Here is a 12,488-nt window from a genome sequence, read left to right as displayed (position 1 = left end):
ATTTGTGCTCCCTCCTAGGGGTATGTGTGACATATATCATATTCACTGTTTTTACTTCGGGGGGAATTGCTTCTCTCCCCCTGTGTTTGGCTGACAAAGCTCTTGGTCATCGTCGTCGCTTGGCAACCCCTTTCCCTTGTGTTCAGCGTTAAGCTTGCTGGCTTGTTTGAAGACCCAACAATTTCTGTTGGTGTGATTGGTGGGTTTATTGGGGGTGCCTTGAATCTGGCAAGGCCAATCAAGTATTCTATCTAGAATGGATGGGCCATCTCTGTTTGCCTTGAATGGCTTTTTCCGTTGACCGGGTTTTGAGCCGCTGAATCCGGCATTAACCACCGTGTCTTGCGTTCCTTCATTGTTGTTTCGACGCTTGTGCTTGTCGCGTCGTGGCTTGCCATTGCCATCCCTGGTTTCGGCGGTACTAGGGTTGCTGGTGCTATTGCTTCTACGAGCAAGCCAGTTGTCTTCTCCCGCGCAAAAACGGGTCATTAGTGCGGTGAGGGATGCCATGGATTTCGGCTTTTCTTGGCCGAGGTGTCGGGAAGCCACTCGTCTCGGATGCTATGTTTGAAGGCCGCGAGGGCTTCTGCGTCCGGACACTCCACAATCTGGTTCTTTTTTATTAGGAACCTTGTCCAAAGTTGTTGGGCCGATTCCCGGGGTTACTGGATTATGTGGCTAAGGTCATCGGCATCTGGGAGGCGACTCTGCATGCATCCTCTAGGTCCTCCCAACTACCAAGAGAATTTTCTGGTAGGCTGTTCAGCCAGTGTTGTGCTGGTCCCTTAAGTTTGAGGGGGAGGTATTTGATGGTGTGTAGATCGTCACCGCGAGCCATGTGGATGTGGAGAAGCAAGTCTTCAATCCATACTGCGGGCTCTGTTGTGCTGTCATATGATTTGATATTCATGGGTTTAAACCATTCTGGGAATTCATGTTCCATTACTTTGTCAGTGAACCAGAGGGGGTGTGAGGCTCCTCTATAGTTGGCCACGTTGCGACGTAGCTCGGATGGAGTTCATCTGCGATTTTCGGCCCGGGCAAGGTTATGGCTGTCGTCCCCGGCTAGATAGCCATTGTTATGCGTCGGAGCACGCTCCCGCAATCCCTAGATCAATTTGGTCTGGCCCGCTTTGCTTTCCAAATCCTGCCGCAGGTGGTAAGTATATTTCCAAGCTGTTGTGTCTCTACCTTTACGGCGAGGTAGTACGGGCTGGTATTCGGCTTGAGATGCCGTTTTGTCACGGCCATGTGGTGGTCGGTCGGCTGCGTTTTGCACCGATGGTACGGGCACCAGCGCCTCGTCATCAAATTGCGGTAGCAGCTTACGCTTTGGGTAACTCTTGGTTGGGCGCTCAAGGCCGTATTCCTCGGCTGCCAGGATGTTAGTTCACTTGTCGTTGAGAAAATCTTGGTCAGCTTGAAGCTGCTGCTGCTTCTTTTTCAGGCTCCTTGCAGTGGCTATTAGCCTGCGCCTAAAGCATTCCTGCTCAAGGGGTTCCTCAGGCTCGATAAAGTCTTCATCGCTGAGGCTCATTTCCTCCTCGGAGGGTGGAAGATAATGACTATCCTCCGAGTTTTCGTTTATAGCCTGGTCATCAGGGCTAATTTGTCCATCTTCCCGATCATCCTATTCGGAGGTTGGCTCGACGGGGTCTTCTTGGTCTTCGGCGTCATCCAGAGTGTTGTTCTCTCTGGTGCTGTCGGATTTCTGGTTCCGGCAGACCCTTAAGGTTCGAACTCTGGGGTGCGCACGGAGATCTTTCCCCTACCGACTCGCGCTTCTATGGCTCGCAAGAAATCTAGGCTGGAAAGAAGAACACACAAAGGACACGAGGTTTATACTGGTTCGGGCCACCGATGTGGTGTAATACCCTACTCCAGTGTGTGGTGTGGTGGATTGCCTCAGGGGCTGCTGATGAACAATATAGGGGGAAGAACGGCCTCATGAGAGGTGTTCTTGAGCTGGTGCAGTGTGTTCTACTCGGTCTGGATCCCCCTCCCTCTATGGTGGCTAGTCCTACTTATAGAGGCCCTGGTCCTCTTCCCAAAATGTGAGCGGGAAGGGCGCTAACAATTGGCCATTTTGAAGGGGAACATCCAGTACAAGTTATCTTGACCAAAGGTGGTCTTTGGCTGCCAAAAGCACTGGTGATGGCGCCGTATTGGGCTCCATGGTGACCTTCGTCCTGCCGCTCTGCTGGTCTTGGTCTCGTTGCACCGGAATGGTAACCTTTGCCCGATGCCTTGGACCGTGCCTGTTCCCTTTGCACCGAAGGGGAAACAAGGACACTGCACAGGCCGGTGCCCGCTTGGTGCCCGCCTGATCTCGATCGTCATGGCTTGTGTCATGGGCTCCTCGCGAGTTGCCCCTGCCTTGATCTCTTCGCCTCCTCGCGAGCCTGCCTGATGAGGCTGCTCCTGAGGAAGCTTCCTCTCGTCCACCCCGCGGGGCTTGGCCCCTCGCGAGGGTCTTGAGTTTGAGCTGATGAAGCTGGGCCACACTGGGACCCCACTCGAGCCACGCCGCAGGCCGCAGGCAGGCAAGTCTGTGGACCCCCGTTCCCAGAACGCCTAGAAGAGAAGCGAAGGGGCAAGTGCGAAGCGCCGCGGGCCCCAATAGCCTGCGGCCTTGGGCGCCACATGGCAACAGATTGGACGTGGGCGTATGCGCTTCCCCACGACACCTCGGCAACCGAACGACTTGACAAGTCCCTGCATGCAGAGAAATGGGTCATGATTACCTGCGATCGTGGTGGTCGGCGGTTGGCCTTCTCCAGCTATAAGTACGGGACTGTGCGAGCCTCGTTAGCGTATCCCCTCCTGCTACTCCTTTTCTTCTTCTTGGCTACTCGCCATTCCCATGGCTCCGCCGAAGAGATTGTCGGCCGCGGAGAAAGGAAAAGCTCGTCCAGAAGGGCCAGACTCCCCACCAACCAAGTGCGGCTGGGGCCGCCCTCGCAAGCACCCCGCGGTCCCCGTAATGGCTTCCCATGGCCATGGAGGCGGTTCCCTGCGCAGTGGTGAGCGCCCGGTTGCCGATGGGAGGCACGCCGTGGCCGCGAGGCCCCCCAGGCCGCGCTTTCGCTCAGCGGAGGTGCTGCCGGAGTTCGTCGTGTGGTCGGCAGACTCGACCAGCACCTGGCTCCAGCTTCCCCGTTTCTTCGTAGGTGAACTGCCGGCCGGCGCTCGGGGCGGCCTCTGGCTTCAGGCAGATGGTTGCTACAGCAGGGCCTCCTAGGCTTCGCTGGAGGTCTCCGCTTCTGGGAATGCGGTCCTGACCTGCGGCTGGCAAACGTTTGCCCATGTGCGCGGCCTGAGCCGGTGGTGCACCCTGCACTTCAAATTCGATGTCGACGCCACCCTCTACGTGAGGGTGTTCAGGGAATACGGTCGCCGTGCTGGGTGATGCCCCGAAGACGATGACCGCGGCCGCCTGCCCAGCCCCGGTGCTGACCAGGATGAAGACGGCGGCAGGCGTGTAGGCGGCGGCGCTCGGGGCTCGCCAAGCTTCGGTGACTCTTTCTCAGGCAGCAGCTCTTCCAGCGGTGGCCGTGACCAGCCCCCGCGCCGTCACGCCCGCCTGGGTGAAGGTAGTGGGTCAGCCCACCGTCGCGCCCCAGTGAAGCGAGAGGAGGGATCCGCCTGAGCCCCCAGAGGCAGCTCCAGCTTTCACCGCAAGTTGGTGCCGAGCAAGTCGTGCCTATTTTGTTTTTCTTCTTTCCCTGCGCAGAAAAAGAAGGTAGTATAGGGCCCTACGGGGGCGTGTTAGAACTGTTGCTATTAATCATCGTGCTGCTTCCGCTATTTCTGCGCTATGTTTCCGCGCCGCATGCCCATGTGCGGGAATTATTTAGCTCAGTGGGGCTTGACGCGATCCTCGCCTCCCGAGGCTGAGGCCTCGCCGCGCGCTTCATGTCCTGCAAGGATTAGCAGGAGGAGTAGCCTTCGGTCTGGTTGTGGGGGAAATCGGCCCAGGTCCTGCGCTCATGTCGCGAGGACTGGGAGGGGTGCTCCCGCAGTGGACTTGGACAGGAAAGCTTCCAACGATCGGGGCAGAAAACACTCATGAGGGCGCCCCCGAACCTCCCTTGCGAGATTTGCGAGAGAAAACGAGGCAAGTGAGTGAAAAAGATAAAGAGTCACAAGCTTGGGACAGCAACAGCTCCAGTAAAACTTCAAACAGGAACGAACGAGCCAACTGCAGAAAGCAAATGAAAAAGCCGCGTCCGGGACCTATTCTAGTCTTCGACGTCTTCTCACCAGCGCGGAGCTAAGTGCTGCCACTGGGCGTGGGTGGGAGCCCCCAAGGCCCGAGGGCGGCACTCTAGAGACTCCGGGGCGTGTACAACCCCACTCATTATTACGTGAGAGTGTCACGGCCGGCGAGCTTCACAGGCATTGGCCTTCTTCACAGGCACTGGGCCTTTCCCAAAACGCGACAGCTTCACAGGCATTGGCCTTCTTCACAGGCACTGGGCCTTTCCCAAAATGCAGCAGCTTCACAGGCACCGGGCCTTTCCCAAAACGCGGCAGCTTCACAGGCATTGGCCTTCTTCACAGGCACCGGGCCTTTCCCAAAACGCGGTAGCTTCACAGGCATTGGCCTTCTTCACAGGCACCGGGCCTTTCCATAGGCGCTAGGCCACGCTCAGGGATAGAACCTCCGGAGATGTTGAATGTTCCACGCGTTCTGGACGAGTACCCCCTCAGGGGTCTGCAAGCGCGCGGAGCCAGGCCTGGAAACATGAACAACCTTGAATGGGCCCTCCCACATGGGAGAGAGCTTGTGCAGCCCCTCCCTGGAGAGAACCCGTCTGAGCACGAGGTCCCCTACCTCAAGAGTTCTGGGGCGGATGTTGCAGCAGTGGTATCGCTGCAGCGCCTGTTGATACCTTGTCGCTCGTAGCGCGGCTTCTTGATGGCATTCCTCCCCCAGCATGAGATCCGTCCCCCGCATGGCGTCCTGCTGCATCTCGTCGAACGCCAGGACCCGCGCGGAGCGACACCTGACCTCGTGAGGGAGGACAGCCTCCGCTCCGTAGACGAGGAAGAACGGGGTCTCGCCAGTCGTCTTGTGTAACACCCTCGATGCGACTATATCTCCCACGTGTCGAGGCATGACTTAGAGGCATAATCACATTGAAGGCATATGTCGCAAGTTAGACAATCTTCACAACATCCCATGTAATATAGATGTAATAAAAGGGGAGATAACATAGTTGGCTTACACTCGCCACGTCAATCAAGTACATAATTAACATTACATCATCCAAACACTCATGGCCCGACTACGGCGCCAAAATAAAAGAGAACCCAACATGCGACACAGTCCCGATCACACCCGACTGGGCACCACTACTGATCATCAGGAAAGGAGACATAGTAACGTTGAGAGTCTTCGTCGAACTCCCACTTGAGCTCAAGCGCGTCACCTGGAGCGGAATCATCAGGCCCTGCATCTGGTGTAATAGTAATCTGTGAGCCACAGGGACTCAGCAATCTCGCACCCTCGTGATCAAGACTATTTAAGCTTATAGGTAAGGCAAGGTAAAAGTATATGCGGAGCTGCAGCAAGCGACTAGCAAACTCAATGGGCTCCTCGTTAGCGAACTCGTCTCCTGGCTCTACCCAAACAAGACAAACAAACAACAAGGACACAATCAACCATGTGCAAGACTCAAACAATATGATGCAATGATGGTATGCTATGCGGGATGCATATGCAAGATTTGACAAGGGATGCATGAACCTTGCCTCAACATGGAAATCCAGGGGTGCCACTGGATATATGAGATGAAAACGCTTGAAAACGATATAAAGAACGCCGGAATCGGAGTTACGGTTTGAAAATGGCAAGCGATTCAAAAATGACACCGGTCTGCGATTTAAATGCAAGCCATCTAAATGCAACAGGATGAACATGCTACACCACCCAAACATGGCATCAAAATACATGGCAGGGATGCATTCATGAAGCTTAACAAAAGTCTAGCACTGAGCTACGGCCAATTCATATATTAACAGGTTCAAACAAGCATGGCAAAAATGCATATGGCAAACAGATCTTAGACTTAGTGAAATTAACACTTGTCTGGAATTTCAGATCAGGTAGCACTCTTTGGAGCAACAAAAATATATGCTACAGGACCTGAACATGGCAAAGTAAAGCATTGCATGGAGATACTCAAAGAGCTTAACGAAAGTCCCTTAGTGACCTTGAGCCAAAAAGGACCAGAAAATACAATTGCAAGCATGTGAACATGGCAAAAACATAATCAGTTTTCAGACTTAGTGAAAACTGGCACATGCTGAAACATAACTCAAGTAGGCATGTTTACGAGCTCGATGCACTCAACACGGAGCAAGTCATGACCAACTAAGCATACACCCATCAAGAATACACAAAATGCAAGCTAGACATGGCAAGAACAATAACATAGCTTGCACGGATCAACTACAACATCATCGGCAAAATTGCAAACAAGTTGACAATCTGCCCAGATTCACAAAGTAGCAAAAGTAGAGCTCGATTGACTCAAGCTAGGGTGCTCCATAATTGCAACCAAAGACATGGATGGATAGATCACTACAAGATTAACAAAACATCCTTACTGATCATCCTCAAAAGAGGCACGTATCACTAGGAATCAACATGAACATATGGCATCATGAGATAAACAGCTGAAGGACTTAGTGGAAATGCTAAGTCCCTGAAATCAGAATTAACAAGTGCACCACTTTTCAAGCTTGTGCTAGACACCACACACATCACAAAAATACATGGGTTGCACCTCTGGAAAGATGGCAGGACCCTTAACAAAACATATGTAGAACTCATGGGCATAGCATGCACACAATAATCATGGCAGAAATGACAAAAAGCTAAATGAAGTAACAGATCTGACAATTATCTCAAGTAGCCCTCTTCTAACAGCATTTTGGGCATCAATATGAACTCAAATGAAAATGATGCAATGGAATGAAATGATGTACTCTCTGAGCTGAACATTTTGATATGCTATATGCCCAAAACGGAGCTACGGATGCAAAGTTACGAGGCCATGAACAGGAGCATATGGATCTATGGAAACAGGGACTTAGAAGAAAAAAACACCTCCGGATCTAGGGTTTGACCCGGGCACGCAAAACGAGGCAGCGGTGCTGCTCGCCGGAGTTCGAACACGGCGGCCGACGAGGTCGAGGTCGCCGGATCCGGTCGCTCCTCGATCGGATCTGGCCGGAGGAGGGACGGGACAGCGAGGCAGCGGCGGAGGGCGGCGTCGGCGGGGCGGCGGTGCCGCGGCGGCCGGCGACGAGCTCGGGCAGCGCGCGGATGCGGCGGCGCCGGCGAGGGCGCGTGGTGGCGGCGGCGAGGGCGCGCGGTGGCGGAGACTCGGGCCGGGAGGGCCGCAGTCGGGCTCCGCGGGCCGGCGCGGTGGGAGGCGGTGGAGCCGCCACGTGGCGATCGCTGAGAGGGCATGGGCGGCGGCGGACACGTCTGGCGCGCGGAGAGGAGCGGGGAGCTAGGGTTAGGGTCGACTTGATCCGAAATTTTTGGGGAGGAGGCTATATTTATAGGTAGAGGGAGCTAGGAGAGTCCAAATGAGGTGCGGTTTTCGGCCACGCGATCGTGATCGAACGGTCTAGATGATGGAGAGGGTTTTGGTGGGTTTTGGGCCAAATTGGAAGGGTGTTGGACTGCAACACACACGAGGCCTTTTCGGTCCCTCGGTTAACCGTTGGAGTATCAAACGAAGTCCAAATGGTATGAAACTTGACAGGCGGTCTACCGGTAGTAAACCAAGGCCGCTTGGCAAGTCTCGGTCAAATCCGGAAATGTTTAATCCCCACACACGAAAGAAAAGGTAGAAATGACCACCGGAGGAGAACGAAGCGCCGGAATGCAAAACGGACCACGGGGAAAATGCTCGAATGCATGATATGAACACGTATGCAAATGCAATGCACATGATGACATGATATGAGATGCATGACAATGATAACAACACACGGAGGCAAAAACCTGAACCCGAGGAAATAAAACAACTTAATGCCGGAAACGGACAAGAGTTGGAGTACAAATTGGGAAAGTTACATCCGGGGTGTTACAGCTTGGCTGCGCTTGTGCGGATAGACCACAGCACGGACTGGAGCTCGTCGTACCAGCCCCTGCCGCAAGCCTCCAGCTTCTTCTTGAAGGTCCTGGCTTTGAGGCCCCTCAGGACCTCCGTGTTGGCTCGCTCGGCCTGGCCGTTGCTCCGGGGGTGTGCCACCGAGGCGTAGCATATCTGTGTTCCAAGGTTAGCACAATATGTTTTGAAGAGATTACTGGTGAATTGCGAACCGTTTTCGGTGATGATGTGGTTAGGCACCCCAAACCGGCTCACGGGACCCTTGATGAACTTGACTGCGGAGCCTGCTGGGATGGTGCGGATAGCTTCAACCTCAGCCCACTTGGTGAACTTGTCCACATCGACGTAGAGGTAGCGATAGCCCCCTAGCGCCCGAGGGAACGGGCCCAGAATGTCTAGCCCCCAAACTTCAAACGGCCACGAGAGGGGTATAGTCTGTAGACCCCCCGCCTGCTGATGGATCTTCCTAGCGTGGAACTGGCAGGCCTCGCAAGCCTTCACCAGCTCAACGGCGTCGCTGAGTGCTGTGGGCCAGTAGAATCCACTTCAGAATGCCTTGCCGATGAGGGTTCGTGACGATGAGTGGTGCCCACAGTCTCCGCAGTGTATGTCTGCCAGCAGCTCCTTCCCTTGCTCTCTAGAGATGCAACGTAGGGACACGTCATTTGGTTGCTTCCAGTAGAGCTCCCCATCCTTGATGCAGTAAGCCGTGGCCTGCCGCGCTACACGCTGTGGCTCCTCCTCGCTCTCCGGCAGGGTCCCTTGCATCAAGTAGTTCTTGAGCTCTGCGATCCAACACCCTTCCCGAGGCTCTAACGCAAGGAGCAAGCGTGCCCCTGAAGCCGGGCCGCAGGCCGGAGCTCCCGAGGTAGGCGGCTTAGGGAGCACCTCCATTGGTTGCGCCGTGCTCGATAGTGACGGTGCCGCCGAGGGTTTGAAGAGCCGCTCCTCGAAGACGCCAGGCTCCTGAGGCAGCCGCCTGGATGCCCTCTTGGCAATGTCATCAGCCTCTTGATTGGTGCCATGAGGCACATACTGCAACTCCAGCCCCCAAAACTGCTTCTCCATCTTGCGAACCTCAGCGAGGTAGGCTTCCATGTGCTCATCCTTTGGTTCATATATCTGGTTGGAGAAGTTGATGAGGAGCTGCGAATCGCCCTTGATGATGAGGCGCTTTACCCCTAAGGCGATTGCGTCTTTCAAGCCTACTAGCAGGCCTTCGTACTCTGCTATGTTGTTGGAGACCTTTTCTCCGTGCTGGAAACAGAGTTGCACAGCATAGTAGAGTTTGTCCTGGGTAGGGGATACGAGCACTGCGCCAGCTCCCACACTGTGTCGGGAGAATGCCCCATCGAAATACATGACCCAGCCGTCTGGTGCCTCACTTCCCGAGGAAAGTGATTAGTCCTCGCCAGTCTCGAGACCCAGTGCTTCTGCCCATTCTGCCATGAAATCCGCAAGTGCGGCTCTCTTGATGACTCTGGTCGTACTGAATTCTAGCTGAAATGCCTGTAGTTCGATGTTCCATTCAGCGACTCTTCTAGCTGAGTTGGGGCTCCTGAGTACCCTTTCCAAGGGGTATGCTGAGACGACTTTGATGGGATGGCCTTGGAAATAGTGCCACAGCTTGCGTGAGGCCACTAATAGCGCGAGTAGGAGTTTTTGAGGCATGGGGTACCGCGCCCTTGCGTCCCGTAGCACCGTGCCAACGAAGTACACGGGATGCTCGACGAGGTTGAGGGTGCTGGCGTAGCTTGCATCCTCCAGGGGTCGAGGCGTCTCCTGAGATGGTGGAGCCCCCAGTGCTTGGTCGCTTCGAGAGGCCTCTCCTGCCCCGGGTGCGTTCTCCTGCTGCGGTTGTTCCCCACCGGCTGTGGTCGTGGTCCTCATGAGGCCCTCTTGGCTTTTCTTTGCTTCAGCCTGGACGGTTGCTGCGGCCTTGGTCCGGCGCTCCTCCCTAACCGCCACCAGGGCTGCGCTAGCGGACTAGGGGGTGGCCGCAAGGTAGAGCACCAGGGGCTCCTGTGGACGCGGAGCTACCATCACTGGTGGGCTGGTAAGGTACCTCTTGAGATCTTGGAATGCCTTGTCAGCCTCTTCAGTCCATTCGAAGGGGCCCTTCTTCTTCATTAGCTTGAAGAAGGGCAGTGCTCGTTCCCCCAGCTTGGAGATGAAGCGCCCTAGCGCGGTTACACGCCCGGTGAGCTTCTGCATCTCTCTGAGGGTCCTTGGCGGGCTCATGTCTTCGACTTCTTTGACCTTCTCTGGGTTGGCCTCGATGCCCCTGTGGGACACGAGAAAACCTAGGAGCTTTCCCAGGGGACCCCAAACACGCACTTCTCCGGGTTGAGCCGTAGGTCCACTTCGTTGAGGCTCGCAAAGGTTTCTTCCAGGTCTTGTATCAGGGTTTTTGCCTCCCGGGACTTCACCACAATGTCGTTAACAGAAGCTTCAGCGTTCCTCCCGAGCTGCCGGCCTAAGGCGATGTGCATCAGCCGCTGAAAGGTTGCGCCTGTGTTGTGCAACCCAAATGGCATGCACGTGTAGCAGTACACTCCACATGGGGTCAGGAAAGCCGTTTTTTCCACGTCTTCTACCTCCATCTTGATCTGGTGATAGCCCGAGAAGGCATCTAGGAAGCACAATAGGTCACACTCTGCGGTAGAATCGACTATCTGGTCAATGCGGGGGAGCAGAAATGGATCCTGTGGGCAGGCTTTGTTGAGGTTGGTGAAGTCGACACACATGCGTTCCTTTCCTCCCTTTTTCGGCACAACGACCGGATTAGCCAGCCAATCAGGGTAGCGGACCTCGCGGATAACTCCTGCTGCTTCTAGCTTCCGGCTCTCCTGAACGATGAAATCTTGTTTCTCAGTGGACTGTCGCCTCGCCTTCTGCTTCACGGGGTGCATGTTGGGGCACATGTTGAGGTGATGCTCAATCACACCCCTCGGGACCCCTGCTAACTGATCAGGTTCCCATGCGAACACCTTCTTGTTCGCACGCAGGAACCTCACCAGGGCCTTCTCCTGCTCGGGCTCAAGGTTGGCTCCTATGGTGAAGGTAGCGTTAGTGGACCCGTCCTCGTCGACCGGTACCTGCTTGGTTTCCGCCTTGTCTTGGGTGAATAGCTGCTTCTTTTTAGCCGGCACAGCCCCCTTGGGCTCAAGGGCGTCGGTGCTGGTGGGCTGCGCCACCGCGGCCGCCCTGAAAGCAAGCTTGAGCGCCTGCAACGCATCCTTGTGTCTCGTGACATGGTAAGGATGCCGCTGCTCCCGGGCATCTTCATGAGGTTGTACGTCGGGTGAGTTGCTACCATGAACCGGGCCAAGGCCGGATAGCCGAGGATGGCGTTGTAGGGGAGGCCGATGGGGGCGATGTCGAAGTCGATCAGCTCTGTGCGGAAGTTGCCGTGGGTGCCGAAGGTCACTAGGAGGCGGATCTGTCCCAAGGAGGCGGTGGAACCAACTCCGACACCCAAGAAAGGCCTGCTAGGCAGAAGCTGAAGGCCTCCACCGAGAGCATGTTGAGGCCGGCACTACCGTTGATGAGGGTCCTTGTGACGGCCACCTGGCAGATGGTGGGGGTGCACAGCATCGGGAGCGCGCCCGAACTGATGGGGTTGAAGGGGTGATCATCCGAGTCGAAGGTTAGATCGGCCTCGAGCGCCACCCAGCCCGGGGGGGCTTCTCGACGCTTAGAGGCGGTGCTGATCCGGCGGGTGAACGGCTTGACGTGGTGGCTCATGGGTGGTGCCTGTGAGCCACTCAGGAGAGTTGCGACGATGGGCGGCACTGGTGCGGCATAACAGGCGAGGAAGAGGTCGCGGAGCTCCTCCGAGGAGGTCACAGAAGTCGTCGGCAGGTGGAGGAGCCACGCGCGCGGGTCACCGGCGAGGGCCATGGGAAACCAGTTGGCCATCACTCGGTCGTCGCCCTGGCCTTGAGGACGGCCTCCTCATACGCCAGCAGGAAAACCAGCTGATCCGTCGCGCCATTGTAGCGCGATGGCATCTCAGGCTTGAACTTGTGCGGCCACTACACCTGTCGCAAGGTGGGGGCCAAGGCTTGGAGCCCCCCGACCCCAGTGCCGGCATCGGTTGCCGGAGCGGGCGGCGCGTTGTGTGCCATGAGGGCGAAACGCGATGTTGGTGGAGAGCGGGTCGTCGAGAGGGAGAACTCTGGCGCACCCTACCTAGCGCGCCAAATGTCGGATTTCGGGTTCCGGCTGACCCTTAAGGTTCAAACTCTGGGGTGCGCACGAAGATCTTTCACCTACCGACTCGCGCTTCTATGGCTCGCAAGAAATCTAGGCTGGAAAGAAGAACACACAAAGGACACAAGGTTTATATAC

The sequence above is a fragment of the Triticum aestivum genome, chromosome 7A (genome assembly GCF_018294505.1).
Source record: "Triticum aestivum cultivar Chinese Spring chromosome 7A, IWGSC CS RefSeq v2.1, whole genome shotgun sequence".
Lineage (NCBI taxonomy): Eukaryota > Viridiplantae > Streptophyta > Magnoliopsida > Poales > Poaceae > Triticum > Triticum aestivum.
This window is presented reverse-complemented; position numbering follows the sequence as displayed.